This window comes from Nicotiana sylvestris, chromosome 4 (genome assembly GCF_000393655.2).
Source record: "Nicotiana sylvestris chromosome 4, ASM39365v2, whole genome shotgun sequence".
Taxonomy (NCBI): domain Eukaryota; kingdom Viridiplantae; phylum Streptophyta; class Magnoliopsida; order Solanales; family Solanaceae; genus Nicotiana; species Nicotiana sylvestris.
Genome location: NC_091060.1, coordinates 132,466,175 through 132,486,283, shown reverse-complemented (window position 1 = coordinate 132,486,283; position 20,109 = coordinate 132,466,175). Strand labels below are relative to the sequence as shown.

Here is a 20,109-nt window from a genome sequence, read left to right as displayed (position 1 = left end):
TATGTGGGAAAAGGAATATGGGCTTCTGGAAGAGAACTTCAACATAGAAGTGAGTTGGGCTTTCCTAAAATCTCGTCGTGATGCTTTAATGGAAGCTGCTCAGGAAGGCTTTGACTTGCAGTCTGAACTGGCCAAAGTCGTAGATACCATCGAGAAAAGTCAACAATCTACTGATACTCCTTCTCCTGTACTTGAAGCTCCTGGAACGGAAGAACTTTTAAATGAAGAAGTGGCTACTGCAGCAATTGGGGTTGCAATTCCTGCTCCCGAGGGTGAAACTATGTTCCAAACCCTTCAGTGACTAGCTGAAAATGAAATTGCTGTAAGGGATTTTTTGATGAAGTCCCCAGTTATCATAATAGGGCATTTGTATAAAACAAATATTTTGTTGACTAAGTTTGTACTTTGTCTTTTTAATTATATTAAGAAGTTTTGTTAGTACTTCAATGTGTTCTATTCTTGCCTTTTCCTTACTTATTTAGGACTTATAGAATAGTTTAGCATTTTTATCCTTTGAAAATGCTTTATGATTCTTCTCATGACTTATTAACATGAGGCTTATAAAAGAGGGCCCTTTTATTTTATCGACACTTAATGAAGAAGACGTCTCAACTTCATAATGGTGTTATAATACGATGAAAGAAATAGGAATACACACGTTTTGTATGAAACAACTTTGGCAAGTTTTTATTCATAAACTTTAACAAGTGTTTGACTATTACATGTATTACAATACATCTACAACTTTCTCGTAACTGTTTTTCTTGTAATAGATTTGTACATAACATAGAATAAACAAGGTTTTTCTTCATAACCTGTTTCAGTACATAGTTATGACCCTATCTTTATATATTAAGAAGGGTTTAAAAGGTGACTTTGTTTATGAGATTTGAGAGATGACTCTGTTATTCTCATGAATGCTGAAGACTTCGTAACTTTTACTCAACACTTGTCTCTTTGTGGACGACTTTTGTTCGATATTTGTATCTGCATTTCTACACGTATCTGTGTACAATATTGTAGTCCCCCAAGTGTTTGAGCGGTGAAGTATGAAACCTCGAGCACTTGTTTATTTCCTTTACTTTGGCCCTTTTCCTGAAACAGAAAGAGACACGGGACTCGAAGGTGCGATTCTAGATGAAGACTGCCTAACTCGTGCGTATTTCCATCAGATTAATTGTAACCCTGTGCTAGGAATTTAAGAATACTCAATTTTGCCTTGCAGGTTGTGACTCATCATTTGGCACGAGTTAGGGTATTTTGCCTAGCATCTAAAATCGTTAGTAAAATATTAATAATCCAAGAGAGAAATTTTAACACGGTGATACCTGACCGTAAGTGCTTTCTCAAAAGTAATATCTTTTTAAGTGGACGACATTCCAATGTGAGGGTAAAATTTTACCGTCCATTGTCTCCAACTGGTATGCTCCTTTTCCCGCAATGTCACAGACTTTGTACGGTCCTTCCCATGTTGGACTTAACTTTCCTGAGTTGGCAGCCTTTGCAGATTGGAACACCTTTTTAAGCATGAAGTCCCCAATTTTGAAAAATCTGAGGCGTGCTTTCCTATTGTAATATCGTTCAATTACTTGCTTTTGTGCTGCCATCCTTATCAATGCAGCTTCTCTTTTTCCTTCAAGTAAATCAAGGTTGATCCGCATGTCTTCATCATTAGATTCCTCCGTTGCGTGATCGTACCGTGTGCTTGGCTCACCTATTTCAACTGGAATTAAGGCTTTCGCACCATAAACCATTGAAAATGTCGTTTCTCCAGTGCCTGTTTTAGTCGTTGTACGATAAGCCCATAATACTCTAGGTAACACCTCAGGCCAATTACCTTTTGAATCCTGTAACCTCTTCTTCAAGTTGTTGATAATGACTTTGTTTGTGGATTTCGCTTGTCCATTACCTACTGGATGGTATGGCGTAGATGTTATCCTTTTAATCTGCCAACTTTGAAGAAATTCTGTGATTTGAGCTCCAATGAATTGTGGTCCATTGTCACACACGATCTTCTTTGGTACTCCAAAGCGGCATATTATATTTCGCCATATGAAGTCTTTAACTTCTTTCTCTCGTACCTGTTTAAATGCCCCTGCTTCTACCCATTTAGTGAAGTAATCTGTAAGTATAAGTAGAAATTTTACCTGACCTTTTGCTTGTGGAAGTGGACCTACGATATCCATTCCCCATTTCATAAAGGGCCACGGGGCTATAACAGGATGTAGTAACTCAGCTGGTCTGTGCATATTATTGTCGTATCTTTGACATTTATCACATTTGGACACGAAACTGGTTGCTTCTTCTTCCATCTTAGGCCAATAATATCATGTGCGAATTAATGTTCTTACCAGTGACCGTCCCCCTGCGTGATTCCCACAATGTCCTTCGTGTACTTCTCTCATCACATATTCTGTTTGAGAGGGTCCGAGACACCTTGCTAGTGGTCCACCGAACATCTTTCGATAAAGATTTCCTTGATATAAACAATATCGAGCATTTTTTTTGCGAAGCGCGTGAGCCTTTCCTTTGTCATTAGGCACGGTACCATGCTGTAAAAAAGCAACAATTTCGTTTCTCCAATCCCATGTTAAATGATTAAAATTTACCTCATTTTTATCAGGTTCGAGAATGGAATGAAATAGATGTATAACTGAAGCATTTGTATTGTTTGCTACGTCTGCTGCAGATGTGAGATTTGCTAAAGCATCTGCCTCTACATTCTCATCTCTTGGGATCTGCACTACTTTCCAAGTTTGGAATTGTTTTATTAACTCCCGTACCTTTGCGAGGTACTCTTGCATTCGCGTCTCTCTGGTTGTATAAGTCCCCAGCATTTAATTGACCACGAGTTGAGAATCACTCTTGATTATAATCTGTGTTATGCCGAGTTCTCGTACCAATTCTAAACCTGCAATTACAGCCTCATACTCTGCTTCATTGTTAGTTATAGAATGACATTTTATAGCCTGTCTTATAGTCTCACCCACAGGTGGTACAAGGACTATTCCTAGGCCTGCCCCTTTTACATTAGATGAACCGTCAGTGAATAAAACCCAAGTCCCCGGGTTTGCACCATTAAAAACTAGTAATTCTTTTTCTGCTTCTAAATGCATCCCCTGGCTAAAATCAGCCATGAAATCAACTAGTACTTGAGACTTTATAGCGGTCCTGGGTTGATAAACAACTTCATATTCACTTAGTTCTATAGCCCATTTTGCTAATCTTCCTGAAAGTTCGTGTTTATGCAAAATATTTCGAAGCGGAAAAGCAGTAACTACATTAATGGGATGACATTGAAAATAAGGTCTTAATTTTCTAGATGCCATGATCAAAGCTAATGCTAATTTTTCTAGTTGTGGGTATCGTGTCTCAGCTTCCAATAAGGAATTACTTACATAATAAATAGGAAATTGTTTACCTTGGTCCTCACGGACTAAAACAGCACTTACCGCGACTTCAGATACGGCCAGATAGATGAGAAGTTTTTCCCCCACCTTTGGTTTTGCCAACAATGGTGGTTTTGACAAATAAGCTTTCAAATTTCTAAGGGCTTGTTGACAATCTTCATTCCATTCAAAATGATCTTGCTTTTTAAGTGCAGAGAAAAACTTAAAACACCTTTCTGAGGATTTGGAAATAAATCTCCCCAAAGCTGCAATTCTTCCCGTTAATCTTTGTACTTCCTTTTTATTAGTAAGGATATCAGGGATTTCTTCTATTGCTTTGATCTGAGAAGGATTCACTTCAATACCACGGTTAGAAACAAGAAAACCCAAAAACTTACCTGATGCAACTCCAAATGCACATTTTTCTGGGTTGAGTTTCATATTAAATTTTCGCAAAATTTCAAAAGTAATAGATAGATGAGAAATATGATCATGAGATTGCTGGGTTTTGACGAGCATATCGTCTATATATACCTCCATTGTTTTCCCTAAATGTTCTTGGAACATTTTGGTGACCAACCTTTGATAGGTTGCCCCAGCATTTTTGAGACCAAAGGGCATTACTTTATAACAGTAAGTCCCTTTGTCTATGATGAAAGAAGTTTTTTCTGCATCACCAGGATCCATTTTAATTTGGTTATATCCCGAGTATGCATCTAAAAAACTTAAAAGTTCATGACCTACGGTTGCATCAATTAGTTGGTTTATATGCGGTAAGGGAAAGGAATCTTTTGGACAGGCTTTATTTAAATCGGTATAATCCACACAAACACGCCACTTACAATTTTTCTTGGGTACGACCACCGTGTTAGCCAACTAATTAGGATACTTTACCTCGCGGATCGATCCGATTTTTAATAATTTTTGGACCTCATCCTGAATCACCTGGTTCTTGAAAGCACCTTGCTTTCTTTTCTTTTGCTTTATTGGTGTGAAAGAAGGGTCCTCATTGAGTTTGTGAGTCATCACATCCGGTGGTATCCCTGTCATATCAGCGTGGGACCAAGCAAAGCAGTCTAAGTTAGCTTTTAAAAATTCGATTATCATACCTCGCATGTTTAAGCTTAAATTGGCCCCGACATAAACCTTCCGTTCAGGCCATTGCTCAAATAACATCACTGCCTCAAGCTCTTCAATTGTCGTTTTGATGCTTTCATTTTCTTCAGGTTCCTGAATTGTGTCAGGCCTTGAGTCCAAATCTGTCTTTTGTTGTTCAACTGAAGTTTGATCTTTTTTACCTTCAACTGTTTCCTGTAATTGCTATTTTTCTTCACTTACGGTGCTCGTACTTGTTACAGCGTTGACACTTCTAGCCATCTGCTGATCCCCACAAATTTGGCAAATTCCCCATGGTGATGGGAATTTAATAACCTGATGCAGAGTTGATGGGACAGCATCCATATCGTGTATCCATGGTCTCCCCATGATCATATTGTAGGCCATTTCCATATCAACTACCTGAAATTTAGTTTCTTTAACAACACCCGTAGTAAAAGTTGTTAGAATTACCTCTCCTTTTGTTACTACACTTGAATTGTCGAAGCCTGACAAGGTGTGCGCCTTGGGTATCATTTTGTCTTCAGCTTGCATTTCCCGTAGTACCCTTAGTAATATAATATTTATAGAACTCCCTGGATCAATCAAAACTCGTTTTACATTAGTATCATGTACAAGTAAAGATATTACCAGTGCGTCATTATGTGGAGTTTTCACTCCTTTGGTATCTGCGTCATCGAACGAGATACTTTCATTTTCTAGGAACTGTCGCACCCGTTTCCCGTGTGTAATTGTTACCTTATAAACCTTGTTGGAGGCTGTGTAGGTTATGCCATGAATATCTTCTCCCCCGCTTATGACATTCACTGTCCTCTTGGGTGAAGGAGGTTGCGGTGGCTCTTGCCTGTTTTTCATATAAGCTTGTTTTCCTTTCTCGCTAAATAACTCAGTGAGGTATCCTTGCTTCAATAGATGATCTACTTCACTCTGCAAAAATCTACATTCAAAAGTTTTGTGCCCGTGATCATTGTGGAATTCATACCAATGATCTGGATTGCATCTACTTGGATTTGATCGCATCTCTTTTGGCCACCGTACCTTATCTCCCATGCTTCTTAAAACAGCTACGAGCTCGGAGGTAGAGACATTAAAATTATATCCGCCGAATCGTGCCTTTAAACTTCTGTCATCATCTCGTGATTCTTGTCTGTTCCGATCATTCCTGAACTTTGAAGAAGAGCCAGAGTCCCTGTTCCTCGATTTTTGATCATATTGCTGGCTATCTTGTTTCGACCGTGGGTCTTTTCCTGCAGGTCCCATATATGGATCGTACCTGTTTTTACCTGATCTTTTTTCGGTTTCTGATCTTCGGGGACCACCCCTTTCTTCATGATGAAACTTAGGTACGGTATCTTCTTCAATTCGCAGCTTCGTACTATACCTATTGTAAAAATCATTCCACGTGGTTGCAGGAAATTCTCGAAGGCTTTCTTTGAGTCGTCTCGTGGCTTCAGAATTTTTGTCATTTAAATTACTTGCAAAGGCTATTGCAGCCCAATTGTCAGGCACACGAGGTAGAGTCATTCTTTCACGCTGGAATCTATCAACGAAGTTTCTAAGCAACTCCGAATCCCCTTGTTTGATTTTGAAAATATCTTCCATCCTTTTCTCAACCTTTTGTGCTCCCGAATGTGCTTTAATAAAAGAATCTGCAAGCTCAGCAAAAGAATTAATAGAATTTTCAGATAAAAGAGAATACCAGGTTAATGCACCCTTGGTGAGTGTTTCTCCAAATTTCTTGACCAATACTGATTCAATTTCTTGTTTGGTCAAGTCGTTGCCTTTTACGCCGGTTGTAAATGCAGTCACGTGGTCACGTGGGTCTGTAGTACCATCATATTTCGGGATGTCAGGCATTTTGAACTTTTTCGGAATTGGAAGGGGAGCAGCACTAGGCTTCCATGGTTGTTGTGAGTATTTGTCCATGTCTACTCCTTTTATTACAGGCGGAACTCCAGGGATTTGTTCAATACGCTCATTTTGTTCCTTAATCTGTTTCTGCAAGGTTAGTACTAAATTTTGCAAATATGAATTATTTGAATTACCTGGTCCCCCTTCCTGTGGTTCACTGGGGGTTGCTCCATTTCCAGAATTATCAAGACCAGAACGGGGATTCTCCAATGTATTATTATTAGGAGTTGGTGTGGGTGGTGCAGCAGGCAATCGACTAACAAGTGCCTGAAGAGATTTGCCGACCTGTGCATCAATTAGCTTGTGTAAAGCTTCAGTTGTTACTCCTTCAAAGTGTTCAGATTGTTCTTGTTGATCAGCACGGGATTCAGTAACAGGAGTGCCTTCACGAGATTGACGTGGTGAATCTGGAGGGGAGGGAACCATGTCATCTTGATTTTGATGAAATTGATTTTCATGGTTTCCCAATGTGTTATTACTGTTATTATCGGTGTTGTTGTTTGACATGGTGACGACAATCGACAAGATATAGCTTAAAAGAAAAGATTATCAGATTCCCGGTAACGAAACCAATTTGTTTAACCAAAAATTTGGGTCTTTGGTCAAAGCTAAAAATAAATTCGGGTTACTGATAATCAAGAGACGAAAATAAAATATTTTTGAGAATGATGGTAAAGCAGCAAATAGTTTTGTATTTCAATAAGTTCCCAATAGTATTCCGTGTCCTTACAAATGATGATACTTCTTCCTTTTATAGGTAATTCTAGGTAAAGGAATGAAGCCTCAGCTTTAATGATATAATTATGAGTAATAAATGATATTAAATAAGCCGTTATACAATCATTCCTATTAAATACCAATTTTCTAACGTATCAGGTATTTAATAATGAATTTGGACTCCTTTCTGTCATCAGATCTTTGTCTTTAATGCCTTCTAATCCGTTGGCTGTAAATGACTTGAATTGGTACGAGACTCGTATCTGCACTTCGTCTCGTGCCTATTTAAATTCCTCTTCCCGTGGCTGTCTCTATCCGTGCCTCTTAGTCAATTGTTGCGCTTTGACCATTTAACCAAACCACGTGTCATGCCACGTCATTTTTAATATAAACTCAGTTTTTTCCCAATACAATCCTCACGGGTCATGTACACTAAACCGCACTCAGGAATCGACTCATCTGACCATTTAACTCCAAAGCAAATGAGCACCTAAATTTGCTATCAAATAAATAAAAGGAAATTTCTGGATGCAAGCAACATCAGTCATTACTTGAAAAAATGCATCCTCTCTTGGATCAAAAGTTATATTTCTGAAGGTTATATCATTTGATATGACAAGAATTTTCCTTCCGGTTGGGAACTCAGGAGTAAACATTTCCATAACCCATGCTACCATGCCGACGTCATTGAGCCCATGAGGACGCTCCACAGAGACAAGAGGAGTATCCATCACATAAATAACTCCCCAAATCCCCAATGAACAAAAGATACTAATCAAGTCTTTGTGCTCTAACCCTCATGGCAATTCTAATATCCAACTAGCTTGTATATATTTTGTTCTCTCCATAATCAGAATTCTGCATAAACGTCCAACTTTATATTAAAAATTAATGAGTTGAGCTTTGATTTTTGTGTATATGAGGCACTTACATGCAATAAATCAATTGTGCGATCGACATTTTTGTGATCTCTTCGCGTATCCAAATTTCCTCCAATCCAAGGAACATGTCTGCAATGGCTAGGGCTTTGGATTCGCCAAATGCAAAAACATGTCTTGTGGAAAGATATTAAACCCATAAGTTTCGGAAGTTAAGAGTCATGTGCACTAATTGCTTTCATTGATTTATATTTGAATATAAAGAATGATTCCTAAAGATCCGTGAGAAATTATAGCAATTTTCCAATCAAGAAGTTGTATCCAGTTAGTCAATACTCTTTTAGTCCTTCTTATAAGAGGAAGTAACAAGCTCCTCTTAGTCAACATGACTGTTTTTTCCCAGGAGGATCTTTTGGTAAATAAATTATAATGGGATCTTTTGGTAAATAAATTATAATGGAGAAATTCTATTAGTTGAAAAATAAGATTAACAAGTGTCACATATCGTCTTCCTTCTCATACTCTGGGCGCACGTTAGCTAACATACGCTGGCACGACTGCCAGGGAAAAGGATGAGGTAGCGGACGAAAAAGACCTACAAAATTGCACATTGTCACATTCGAAAGTTCTAAGAGTACTAGAATCCAGGCTTGACAAACGATTCAAGCACAAGAGAAAGGAATGACAACTCCAAAGTCAAAAATGATTGAATTGGATCATCTTAGATGGACACTTGGGTGAGCAAGAAGTTGGATCTCAGTGCCCCACTTTCAGTTGGCCACTCCGGTAAGACTGAGAGCACTAGATCTGTTAAGAGAACCAATGAAATTGTAGATGTTTGTAACCCTAATGAGAACATCAGTACCACGACCAATCTAACATATGGGGAAAGTTACAAGGAGAGAAACTTACGTATAGACAAATCTAGGCCATCTAAACCTCCTAAAGATACCATCGTAACTGAGAAAGATAAGAACCCCAATGTGATAACTAATGGAATAGTAAAACCTGCAAATGGCATGAGAATTAAAGGGAGAGGTCCAACATCATGGGGTTGTTTATTTCGAATCGTGCAGTCACACGTGGTATGGCACTCAGGTACATTCTTTCCCAAAGAGTGGATGTGGACAATTAGTGGTACAACTAGAGCTACAAGATATTGAGAAATAAGAAGAAATGTGGATTTGTGCTATAATAGCTTACATAATTGGGCACAATCCTAGATATAACGCAATGAAAAGGTATGTAGCTCAACCGTGGTTAGACATTGTTGATCTAGACTAATTCCTCTATGAAGATTGGTACTATGTTGTCAAGTTTCAGTATATGGTGGATATGTACAATATGTTTTATGTTGGTCCATATGCCATCAACAATAAACCAATTATATTGAAATGATGGAGTCCTGATTTTGACTAGCAGAGGTCCCATTGTGGGTGGTCTTTCCTAAGCTATGTATGAGTTGCTGGGAAAGTGAATCTCTGAGTAAAATAGCTAGTACAATAGGAAAACCATTGTTTGTTGATGAATGCACCACCAAGCAAATAAGGACATCATATGCAAGGATACTGATAGAGGTTAATGTTACAAATATTCTGCCTACAGAAATTACTGTTATGGATCCTAGAGGTAGGAAGTTCCAGCAAAGTTTAGTGTATGAATGGAAGCCAACATATTATGACAATGTCGGACTATTGTCCACACATTTGCTATTCAGTAGGGTCCTAAAATGAAATAGGTTAAACAACCTAGAAGAAGAAGGGGAGAAAAAAAGTCACATATGAATGGAGATATAAAGGGCATGTGGTGGTAGAAGATGAGGCAAAAGTACCACAGAAATAAGACACTACCTTGCAGCAATAAAGCCTGCCATACACTCAAATGATGGACTAGAAGAGTGGACAAAACCATAAAGTAATGCCATCAGAGATAACAAGCTTAGTTCAAATAAGCAGAGTCAGAGAAGTGGCAAGTCCAAATATGAATCTAAGCAATTTTCTTGTGCTATCTCCTACTTCAAGCAAACTTGGCACAGTGATGTCAAAAATGGGAACCAGTGTAAATCATCCCCTACCTCATAACACAGAAGGATATACTTGCAACAAGTAATGACTTGGTTATTCTGGAATGTCACGGGTGCAAATAAGTGGTATAAGCAGAAGGAGTTGAAGAACTAGTTGAAAACCAAAAAACATAAAGCTGGCAGGTATAATTGAAACTAGATTTAAAAAGCATAATATAGGTAGAATTAGTAACTACATAGCCCCTTGCTGGGAAATAATGCGTAATTATAACACTGATGTTAATGGAAGAATTTGGCTGATTTGGAATCCTAACTACTATACAATTAATCTTATCAGAGCAAACGCAAAAATTATTCATTGCTCAGTTAAAGAGACTGCAAGTAGTTTATGGCTACAATACTATAAAACAAAGAAGAACCTTATGGCATAATCTGATTAATGTAGATCAAGAAATTTCTAAACCATTGTTAATTGGTGGAGACTTTAACTCGGTGTTGCATCCACAAGATACGCTTTATGGGAATTCAATTAATACATTAGAGGTTAAAGACTTTACAAAATGCGTCCATGACCTGAGACTTACTAAACTGGCATAAAAAGGAGAATATTATACATGATCCAATAAGCTGCTAGAAAATAACGAGATATGAAGTAAACTAGACAGAATATTTAAAAATTATGAATGGTTAATGTAATATTGCCATATATGTACTGTTATCATATGCCCTATATTACTGACCACTCCTTTATGATAATGACTTTAACAATAAATCGATGGCATAGAAAGTACCATTCAAGTTCTTTAATGTATGGGCATGGACCATAAAGACTTTATGAACTTTGTGGAACTAGTGTAGTCTCATAAGCTGAATAACAAAAGAATGCAAAACATCTGGCTAAAACTGAAAAACCTTAGGCCATTTCTAAGAAAGCTTAATACTAAGGAATTCAAGTTTATTAAGCAAAAAATAGTTAAAGTCAAGACAGGTCTTGCTACAACTAAGGGGAAAATATATCTTCAATATTCTGATGAATTGTTGATGGAAGAAAAATACCTAATATAATCTCTCAAAAGAATGGAATTTGATAGAATAAAGTGCTTTATAGCAAAAGGCCAAAGCAAAGTGTGTACAATTAGGAGATGTAAATACAAAGTACTTTGCAGTTGTGATAAAAAAGGGAAATCATAAAAAGCAGATATTAGAGCTTACTTTTCTTACAGAAAATAAATTAACTGAGCCTAAAAACATCAAATATGAAATTATTAGCTTTTCCAAAATATATTGATAGGATCATCTGCCCATACCCTACAGCAATTAACAAGATGATTATGTAGAAGGGTCCAATCTCTCACAGTAACAGAGAATTCTGCTATGATATGATAGTTTATGTTCTATTGGAGATGATAAAGCCCCTAGTATTGATGAGTTCAATGCTTTCTTCTTTATGAAGGCATGGCTTGTATCAAAGGAAGATTACAGAAGTTGTTATGAAATTTTTTTTGTTACTGAAAAATTATATAGAGCTATCAACTGCACGTTCATCACCTTAGTGCCCAAAACTATAAAGCCTAAAAGTGCGAGGGAGTTTAGACCAATTGCATGTTTCACAGTACTTATAATCTTGTATCGAAGATCTTAGCCTCTAGACTCCATGCTGTTATCACTACTGTTATTAGTGAAGCTAAGGAGTTTTTATACTTGGAAAGATGATTACTGACAATATTATTTTAGATCATGAATTGGTTAAAGCTTACTCTAGGAAGCGTATTTCCCCGAGATGTACGATCAAGATAGATCTACAGAAAGAATATGATTCTGTTGAGTGCCCTTACCTAAGGCATGTTAGGAAAGAGTTGGGTCAGCTATTCACTGCATGGGTAATTGAATGCATACAGACTGTTAACTATTCTATCCTAATCAATTGAGAACTCTCAATATTATTTAATACTGCTAAGGGTCTAAGACATGATGACCCAATGTCTCCCTTCTTGTTTGCAGTGGCAATAGAATATTGAGCAGGAGTTTGAATGATATCAAGCCTATCAAGGAGTTCAAATACCACCATAGATTTGTCAAACTAGGGATAATACACTTGAGTTTTGTAGATGATCTATTATTTTTTACTAGAGGAGATGTGTCACTTGTGATTGCAATATACAAAATGTTCATGCAGTTTTCTTAAGCCTCTAGTTTGCAAGCAAGCAAACATAGGCAAAACATATGTATATTTTGATGGAGTTCCACCAGAAAATGAACAAAGGATACAACTGGTTTCACAATTGGCGAATTACCCTTCAGATATCTTGGAGTTCCTTTGTCCATAAAGAAACTTAACAACATACAGTGGCAACTCTAATAGACAAAATGACTACAAAGGATTACCTCATGAACTACCAGGAATTTATCCTATGCTAGAAGGGGCCAACTAGTTTTGGAAGGGTCCAACTAGTTTACATGATCTTTGGTATACAAGCATCCTGGGCACAACTTTTTATAATTCCTGCAAAGGTGCTCAAAGTAATTGAAAGATTCTGCAGATCCTATATATGGTTAGGTGTTAGTGTGATTACAAAGAAGGCTGTAGTTTCCTGGGATAAAATTTTTATGCCAGATATTAGCTTAAAGTATATATATATATATATATATCGTCTCATATTTACTCGTGTTGTGTATTTCACATGTAAAATATATTGAATATATTAATTCGGGGTGTTTTTATGTGTAGGGATCATCCGGAAGCAATTGGGGGAGAAAGGGGCGAGATTAGAGACAAAATGAACGAAAAAAGAAAATTTGGATTTTCAGCGCCACAGGCAACGCTCCACGCCACCTGTGGCGCCCTTGGCAGAAAGTTTAATAAGCCAACGTCAGCGCCAGAGCCAGCGTGGGGCGCTGGGCTGGACGCTAGTGACGGGAAAGTTATCCAAAATTTTTTCGGGACAAGGTTATTTTGGCCCTAGTCCTACCCAATGCGTATAAAAGCAAGACGAAGCTTATTTTAGAGGGGAGACACCACTTTGAAGAGAAATTACACACGAGAAACATTTGGGAGTGAGGAGATCTCAGTTTTCTTCATATTTTCTTAGTCTTTTCAATTATCCAACACTTATGAAATTATTTGATACTATCATGAGTGGATAAAACCCATAGTTCTGAGGTTGTAATTTAGCCATGAATATTGTTGTTTAACGTTGACTTAACCTTGATTATAATTCACCAATATATGATTGTTTCTTCAATTCTGTGATTAATTGCTTAATTGTCTAGCCATCAATTAGGCTATATTTACTATCTATGATATGTTTGAGAAAGACATGTTTAGATTAGAGAAGAATTGAAGAGAGCATGATCTTAACTCTGAGGCAGCGCGGATTTATTGTTAGGATAGGAATATACCTAGTCATCGTACTTAATTAAATATTGTAATCTTAATGCGTTCTTAATAGATTGATTTCTTAGAAATATAGGCATTAATCTATTTTGAATAGGCGAGTAGTACTTCGGGAGAAGGCTATGAGAGCAATTGTTCGATTAATTAGCAACCATGAGTGAATTGTATGAAAGGAAAAGTTAACTAGAACACAATAGGATTGGTGAATAGCGTCACAACACTGGAATATTTGTCTCTACTGAATACACAACAATTATTTTGCTGCTTGATAATTTAGTTACTACTTACAATTATTGTTTAGTATAATTACACTCTTGAACTCGAATTGGCTCGACTGAATATCAGTCTTGGTGAATTTAGTGGGTACTTGATACAAGTCTTTGTAGGTTCGACACTCGATTTATTATTTTGTTACTTCTACTACCACGTATACTTGTGTGTACGTTAGGGAGCAACAAGTTTTTGGCACCGTTGTCGGGAACTGGAATATTGGCTATTTTCTAAATTTTTCTTTCATTGTTTATTTCGTCAAGCCTAACGTTACTTGATTATTGCTCTGATTGCAGGAACTTTGATTGAATGCACAGGGTCAGAAGCCAGAACAGACTTCAAGGCTTTGACCCCGAACATGAGAGAACATTTCATAGGAGGTTGAGGAAAGACAGGGACACAAATAATCTTCAAGCACTTGTTCAATTACCTGTGTACATGGCAGAGGAGCAACATATGGTTGTTCAGGAGGTGGCGATGCCCAGCATTACTAATATCACCTCCAGCATTGTGAACCCCAAAATCATAGGGCATTTTGAGCTGAAACAAAGCATGATCCAATTACTTTATGTGAATGGGAAGTTTATGGGTCTTCCGCATGAGGATCCACAACAGCATATCCTGAATTTATTGGAGATTAGTGATACTTATATCTGTAACGAAGTCACTCCAGACAATGTGAGGCTCACACTTTTTCCGTTCTCTATTGGGAAAAGCAAAGCGATGGTTGAAGGCAGAACTAGCTAATTCTATTGCATCATGGAATGATCTGACAAGCAAATTTTTGGCTAGGTTCTTCCCTTCAGGCAAAACTGCAAAGATCAGAAGTGAGATAGTCGCCTTCAAACAAAAAGTGAGAGAGTCTTTATACTCAGCTTGGGAGAGGTTTAAGGGGCTGCTCAGAGACTGCCCTCATCAAGATCATATAAACGAATTGTTAGCTCACACTTTCATAGAAGGGATATATTTTGAGACAAAGATTGTGGTAGATGTTGTAACTGGAGGTCAAGTATTGGAGAAAAGCTTTGATGAGATATATGCGTTATTCAAAAAATTCTCCAAAAGCAATCCTGATTGGCAAAGAGAATGGGAATACACACATTGCAAAAATTTGTAGGTGTTGTCGAGTTAGATGTCGTCTCGGTATTATCAGTGTAGATTTTCACATTGACCAACCAAGTCAATCAGATGACCTTTGTTATTAACAAGTAACAAGCCCAGCTAGTGCAGCAAGTTCAATTGTTTTGTGAAGTAATGGAGAGGTTCATACGAGCGACTTATGCCCAATTAATCCTAAGTCTGTCTGTTTTGTTGGTAATGCAAATAGGGGCCAAACAAAACCAGTATGGGGACACTTACAATCCCAATTGGAGGAACCACTCAAACTTCTCTTGGGGTGGAAACCAAGGTGTTCAGAATCAATACAGGCCACAAGTACCTCAACAACAATATAGACCACCTCAAGCTGAATAACATGCGAACTTTACAAGTCACATTGAGGAAATGATGAAGAAATTAATGGTTGACCAGCAGGCCCAAGCAGCAGTAATGCAAAATTTGGAGCGACAATTGGGACAACTTGCTAGTGCCCAAAATACTCAACCAGTTGGAGCTATTCCAAGCGACACTAAGGCTAATCCTAAGGCATCTATTAATGTTGTGTCATTGAGTAATGGGAGACACTTAGAAGAAGTGCAGTCGAAAAATAGAAAACAAGTGACCTTTAATGAGAAGTCAACCACCATAGAGTCAGAATTAGAAAATCGAAGGAGTGAGACAAGCCAGCTGAAGAAGCGGTGGCCTAGCAACCCCCACTATTAGTTACAAGGCCACCACCTCCATTCCCTCAAAGATTGAAAAAAGTGAAGGATAATTCCGCGTATAAAACGTTTCTTGATATCTTGAAGCAGGTGAAAATTAATATTCCATTAGTAGACATCCTGCAACAAGTACCCATATATGCAAAATACATCAAGGATCCGGATATTGAAGGATCCGAAATAAAAGGAGGTTGACTGAGTTCGAGACTGTGGCACTCAGAAATTGAAGGATCCGAAAATTAAAGGATCCGGATAGCTTCACTATCCAAATCTTGATGGGTAAGCATACAATCGGGTGAGCATTATGTGATCTTGGAGCGAGCATCAATTTGATGCTGATATTTGTGTTCAGGCAGTTGGGTTTGAGTGAGCCGCGCCAACAACGGTAATATTAGAGTTGGTTGTTCATTCCCTTGCTCATCCTGAAGGAGTGATTGAAGATGTGTTAGTTCAAGTGGGTGCTTTCATATTCCCAACTAATTTTATTATCTTGGACTACGAGCATAATAAAAAAGTCCCATTTATTTTGGGGCGTCCATTCTTAGCCACGGGCTGAGATATTATTGATGTATGCGAAGGAAAGATGACGATGAGAGTAGGTGATCGAGTGGAGGTATTCAATGTGTATAGATCACTCATATTTCCAGCCCACTATGAAGAGTTATCCAGATTTCTATAGTGGAAAGTGATGCTACGTCATTGGTGCCTTATATGAGCCTCATAGATCCTTATAAACGAGCTTTGATTGGGGATGAAGAAGACAATGAAGATGAAATGATAGGAGAAATTTAGCAAGTACTTGATATGTTTTGCAGTTATGTCCATGGGTTTGGGAGATTTGAGGAGTTGGAGTCCTCTCACTTTGACCCCTCCTAAGCCATCTATTAAAGAAGCTCCAAAGCTAGAACTAAAGCCCCTTCAAGCGCATCTATGCTATGCTTATTTGGGGAACTCTGAGACATTGACAGTGATTATCTCATCTAGCTTGACTAATATACAAGAAGAAAAATTTCTTAGAGTACTTCGCGAGCACAAAAAGGCTATTGGATGGATAATTGCTGACATCAAGGGAATCAATCGATCGTTTTGCATGCATAAAATCTTTCTGGTAGATGGACATCGACCCAATGTTGAGCAGCAAAGGAGATTAAATCTCATTATGAAAGAAGTCGTGAAAAAGGAAGTAATTAAGTGGCTCGATGCCATCTTTCCTATCTCTAACAGCAATTGGGTAAGCCCAGTGCAATGTGTGCCTAAAAAGGAAGGGATAATTGTGGTAGAGAATGAGAAAAATGAGCTAATTCCTACTCTCACAGTGACAGGGTGGAGAGTATGATTACGGAAGGCTCAACAAAGAAACCCGCAAGGACCACTTCCCACTTCCATTCACTGACTAAATGTTGGACAGATTGGTGGGCATGAATATTATTGCTTTCTTGATAGTTAATTGGGGTACAACCAGATTGTCATATGCCTAGAGGATCAGGAGAAGACTACTTTCACTTGTCCTTATGGAACTTTCGCATTCAAGCGTATGTCGTTTGTTCTTTGTAATGCTCCAGCCACTTTCCAGAGATGCATGATGGTTTTTTTCACCGATATGGTGGAAACATTTATAGAAGTCTTTATGGACAATTTTTCAGCCTTTGGGTATTCTTATGATGGCTGTTTGAAGAACTTAAGCAAGGTTTTAGCCCATTGTGAAGAAACAAAACTAGTGTTCAATTGGAAAAAGTGTCATTTTATGGTGCAGGAAGGCATCGTGTTGGGTCACAGAGTGTCTAGAAGCGGCATTGAATTTGATAAGGCAAAGGTGGAGGCGGTTGAAAAATTACCTCCACCCATTTCTATGAGGGGTGTCCGAAGTTTCTTGCGACATGTTGGGGTTTTTCGGCGTTTTATTAAGGATTTTTCAAAAATTGCTACTCCTTTGTGCAAGTTGCCTGAAAAGGATGTAACTTTCAATTGTAACGACGATTGCATGACGGCATTTAAAGAGCTCAAAACGAAGTTAGTGGTTGCCCCCATTATTGCGACACTGAATTGGTCCTTACCATTTGAAGTTATGTGTGATGCAAATGACCATACAATTGGGGCAGTGCTAGGCCAGAGGAAGGACAAGGTATTTTATTCCATTTATTATGCGAGTAAGACTCTTGATGATGCACAACTGAATTACATCACCACTAAAAAGGAATTGTTAGCCGCTGTGTGGGCCTTTGAGAAATTTCGGGCATACTTGGTGGGAACAAAAGTCATAGTCCATACCGATCATGCAGCAATCAGGTATCTATTTACTAAAAAAGAATCTAAGGCTAGATTGATGCGCTGGATTTTGTTGTTGCAGGAATATTGTTGTATGATTATCATGCATCACCTTATAGGGGCCATCATGGAGGCGATAGAACAACTGCAAAGGTATTACAATATGTTTTTTTGCCAACATTATTCAATTATGCCCATGCATTTGTTAAAAAGTATGTGACCAGTGTCAGAGAACAGGAACAATCACAAAGAAGCATGAGATACCTTTGAATAACATCCTAGAGGTCAAGATTTTTGATGTGTGGGGGATAGATTTTATGGGACCATTCCCCTTGTCCAAAGGAAACAAATACATTTTGCTAGCAGTTGACTACGTATCAAAATGGGTAAAGGCGATCACATTTCCAACAAATGATGCCATGGTTCTATTGTGTTTGTGACTAGCAGTTGTGCTTGGAGTCCGCCATAGAGTTGCTACAGCATATCATCCTCAAAAAACTGGACAAGTTGAGGTGTCTAACATTGAAATAAAGCAAATCTTAGAGAAGACAGTAAGTGTGAATAGGAAGAAATAGGACCAATTGGGGCATCGTTGTATAAGCTTGTTTATTAGAAGGCACACAGTTGTATGTTGAACTTGAACACATAGCGTACTGGGCCATTTAAAAGTTGAATATGGACCTTGAAGCCGCGATTGAGAAGAGACTCTTGCAATTGAATGAGTTAGATGAGCTCAGGCTGCACTCTTATGAAAATGCTAAGCTTTACAAACAGAAAATGAAAAGATGGAATGACAAGCATATCAAGCCACGTCACTTCGAACCAGGTCCACAGGTATTATTGTTCAATTCTAGGCTTAAGTTGTTTCCTGAGAAGTTAAAATAGAGATGGCCAGGCCTATTTGAGGTAGTGAGAGTTACTCCTTATGGTGCAATTGAGTTGCGCGCTTTAAATGGTGAAATAAAAATTTTAGTGAATGGGCACAGAGTCAAGAACTATTGGGGAGGAATAATTAATCGTAATAAGAACAAAGTAGTACTCGCTAATGAGTAAGCGAGGCCCTACGTCGTGCCGCAACATTAAATCAGGTGCATGTTGGGAGGCAACCCAATTTTTATTGCTTTCATAGCTTACTTTTTTTGGTTAGAGTATACTAGAGTTTGCATTTTCTTTGTAGGCATAGAAATTATAGGTAGAATAGTGTGGGGATGAGGATGTTATATTAAAAAATAGAAAATTATCGAAACAACGCCCAGTCCACCGCCCCGCGCTGCCTAGGGCACCAGTTACAAAGTGTTAAAACTCCCTAGCATCAGGCCTAGCATGGGCGCTAGGCTAGGGGTGGCCAGGTATGCTTTAATTTTTTTTAGTTTTCGTTTTGTTTGATTTTGTATTTGATTAACCCACCCATAAAACTAACCCATCTACCCATATTCTCTCACATTACAACCCACTCAAATACCCATACCCACCCCAACATAAATTAAAACATAACTCAAAAACAATCCTCTCCCAAAATACCCAAACACACTAGCTCTATCTCTCTCACGCTCAACTCTCTGCTGAGCTTCTTCACTCCTCTCTCTCTCTCAATTTTCTCAAGCTCCCCTCTTGCTCTCATCCTAAATTCCACATGTATGTTTTCTTCTTCTTGTTGTTGTTGTTATTTTAATAGGTAGATAAATAATTAACATCCCATCTCCCAAATTGCCCTAATCCCCAAATTTTGCACTTAATTTGCTTCTTAAGAATTGTTCTTTAGTGGGTGGTCCAGTTATTGGCCAAAATTATTTGTGGTTGTATTGTATACGGAATAGTAAACTATAATTCTCTTTACTTCGTTGAAATTTGGGAGGGCCACCATGTTCCACCATTGTAAAACTAGAATGCATACACCTCATGCCCACAAGGTGCTTGTTAAAATGTTTGAATGGATATTTTGTGCACCGGTGAAGTCTGAGTAACCGAGTATAGTTGTATATAATATTGGGCTAAGTGTGGGGTGTGGGGTGTGTGGGGATTATTTTACATGCTTTGGAGCGTGGTTTCAATGCACACATGTTGCTCATACCATGTATCCTATATAATGTATGTTGTAGAATGTTGTAGAGTTAGCTAATTTAGTGTAGTTGTAGTAGTTGTGGAAATTAAAGTACCATATGTCACTTGCTTGCATTGAGGTGAATTCACTTAGCCATGATCTATCATGACCCAAAATCCCTCCTAAGGGGTCGTGATGGCACCTAGTCTCTAGAACCTAGGTAAGCCTAACATTAACATAAATGACGATAATATTCACTAACTTCGAATTGGATATCTCTGAACA

General features: G+C 38.1%; 1 non-coding gene across 1 annotated transcript; it reads right to left on the bottom strand.

Annotated features, from left to right (window-relative positions):
- Window positions 1–14,515: 14,515 nt before the first annotated feature.
- LOC138890930 (small nucleolar RNA R71) lies at window positions 14,516–14,623 on the bottom strand. The gene has a single exon (XR_011407293.1). It is a non-coding gene; the product is annotated as a small nucleolar RNA R71 (small nucleolar RNA).
- Window positions 14,624–20,109: the final 5,486 nt, after the last annotated feature.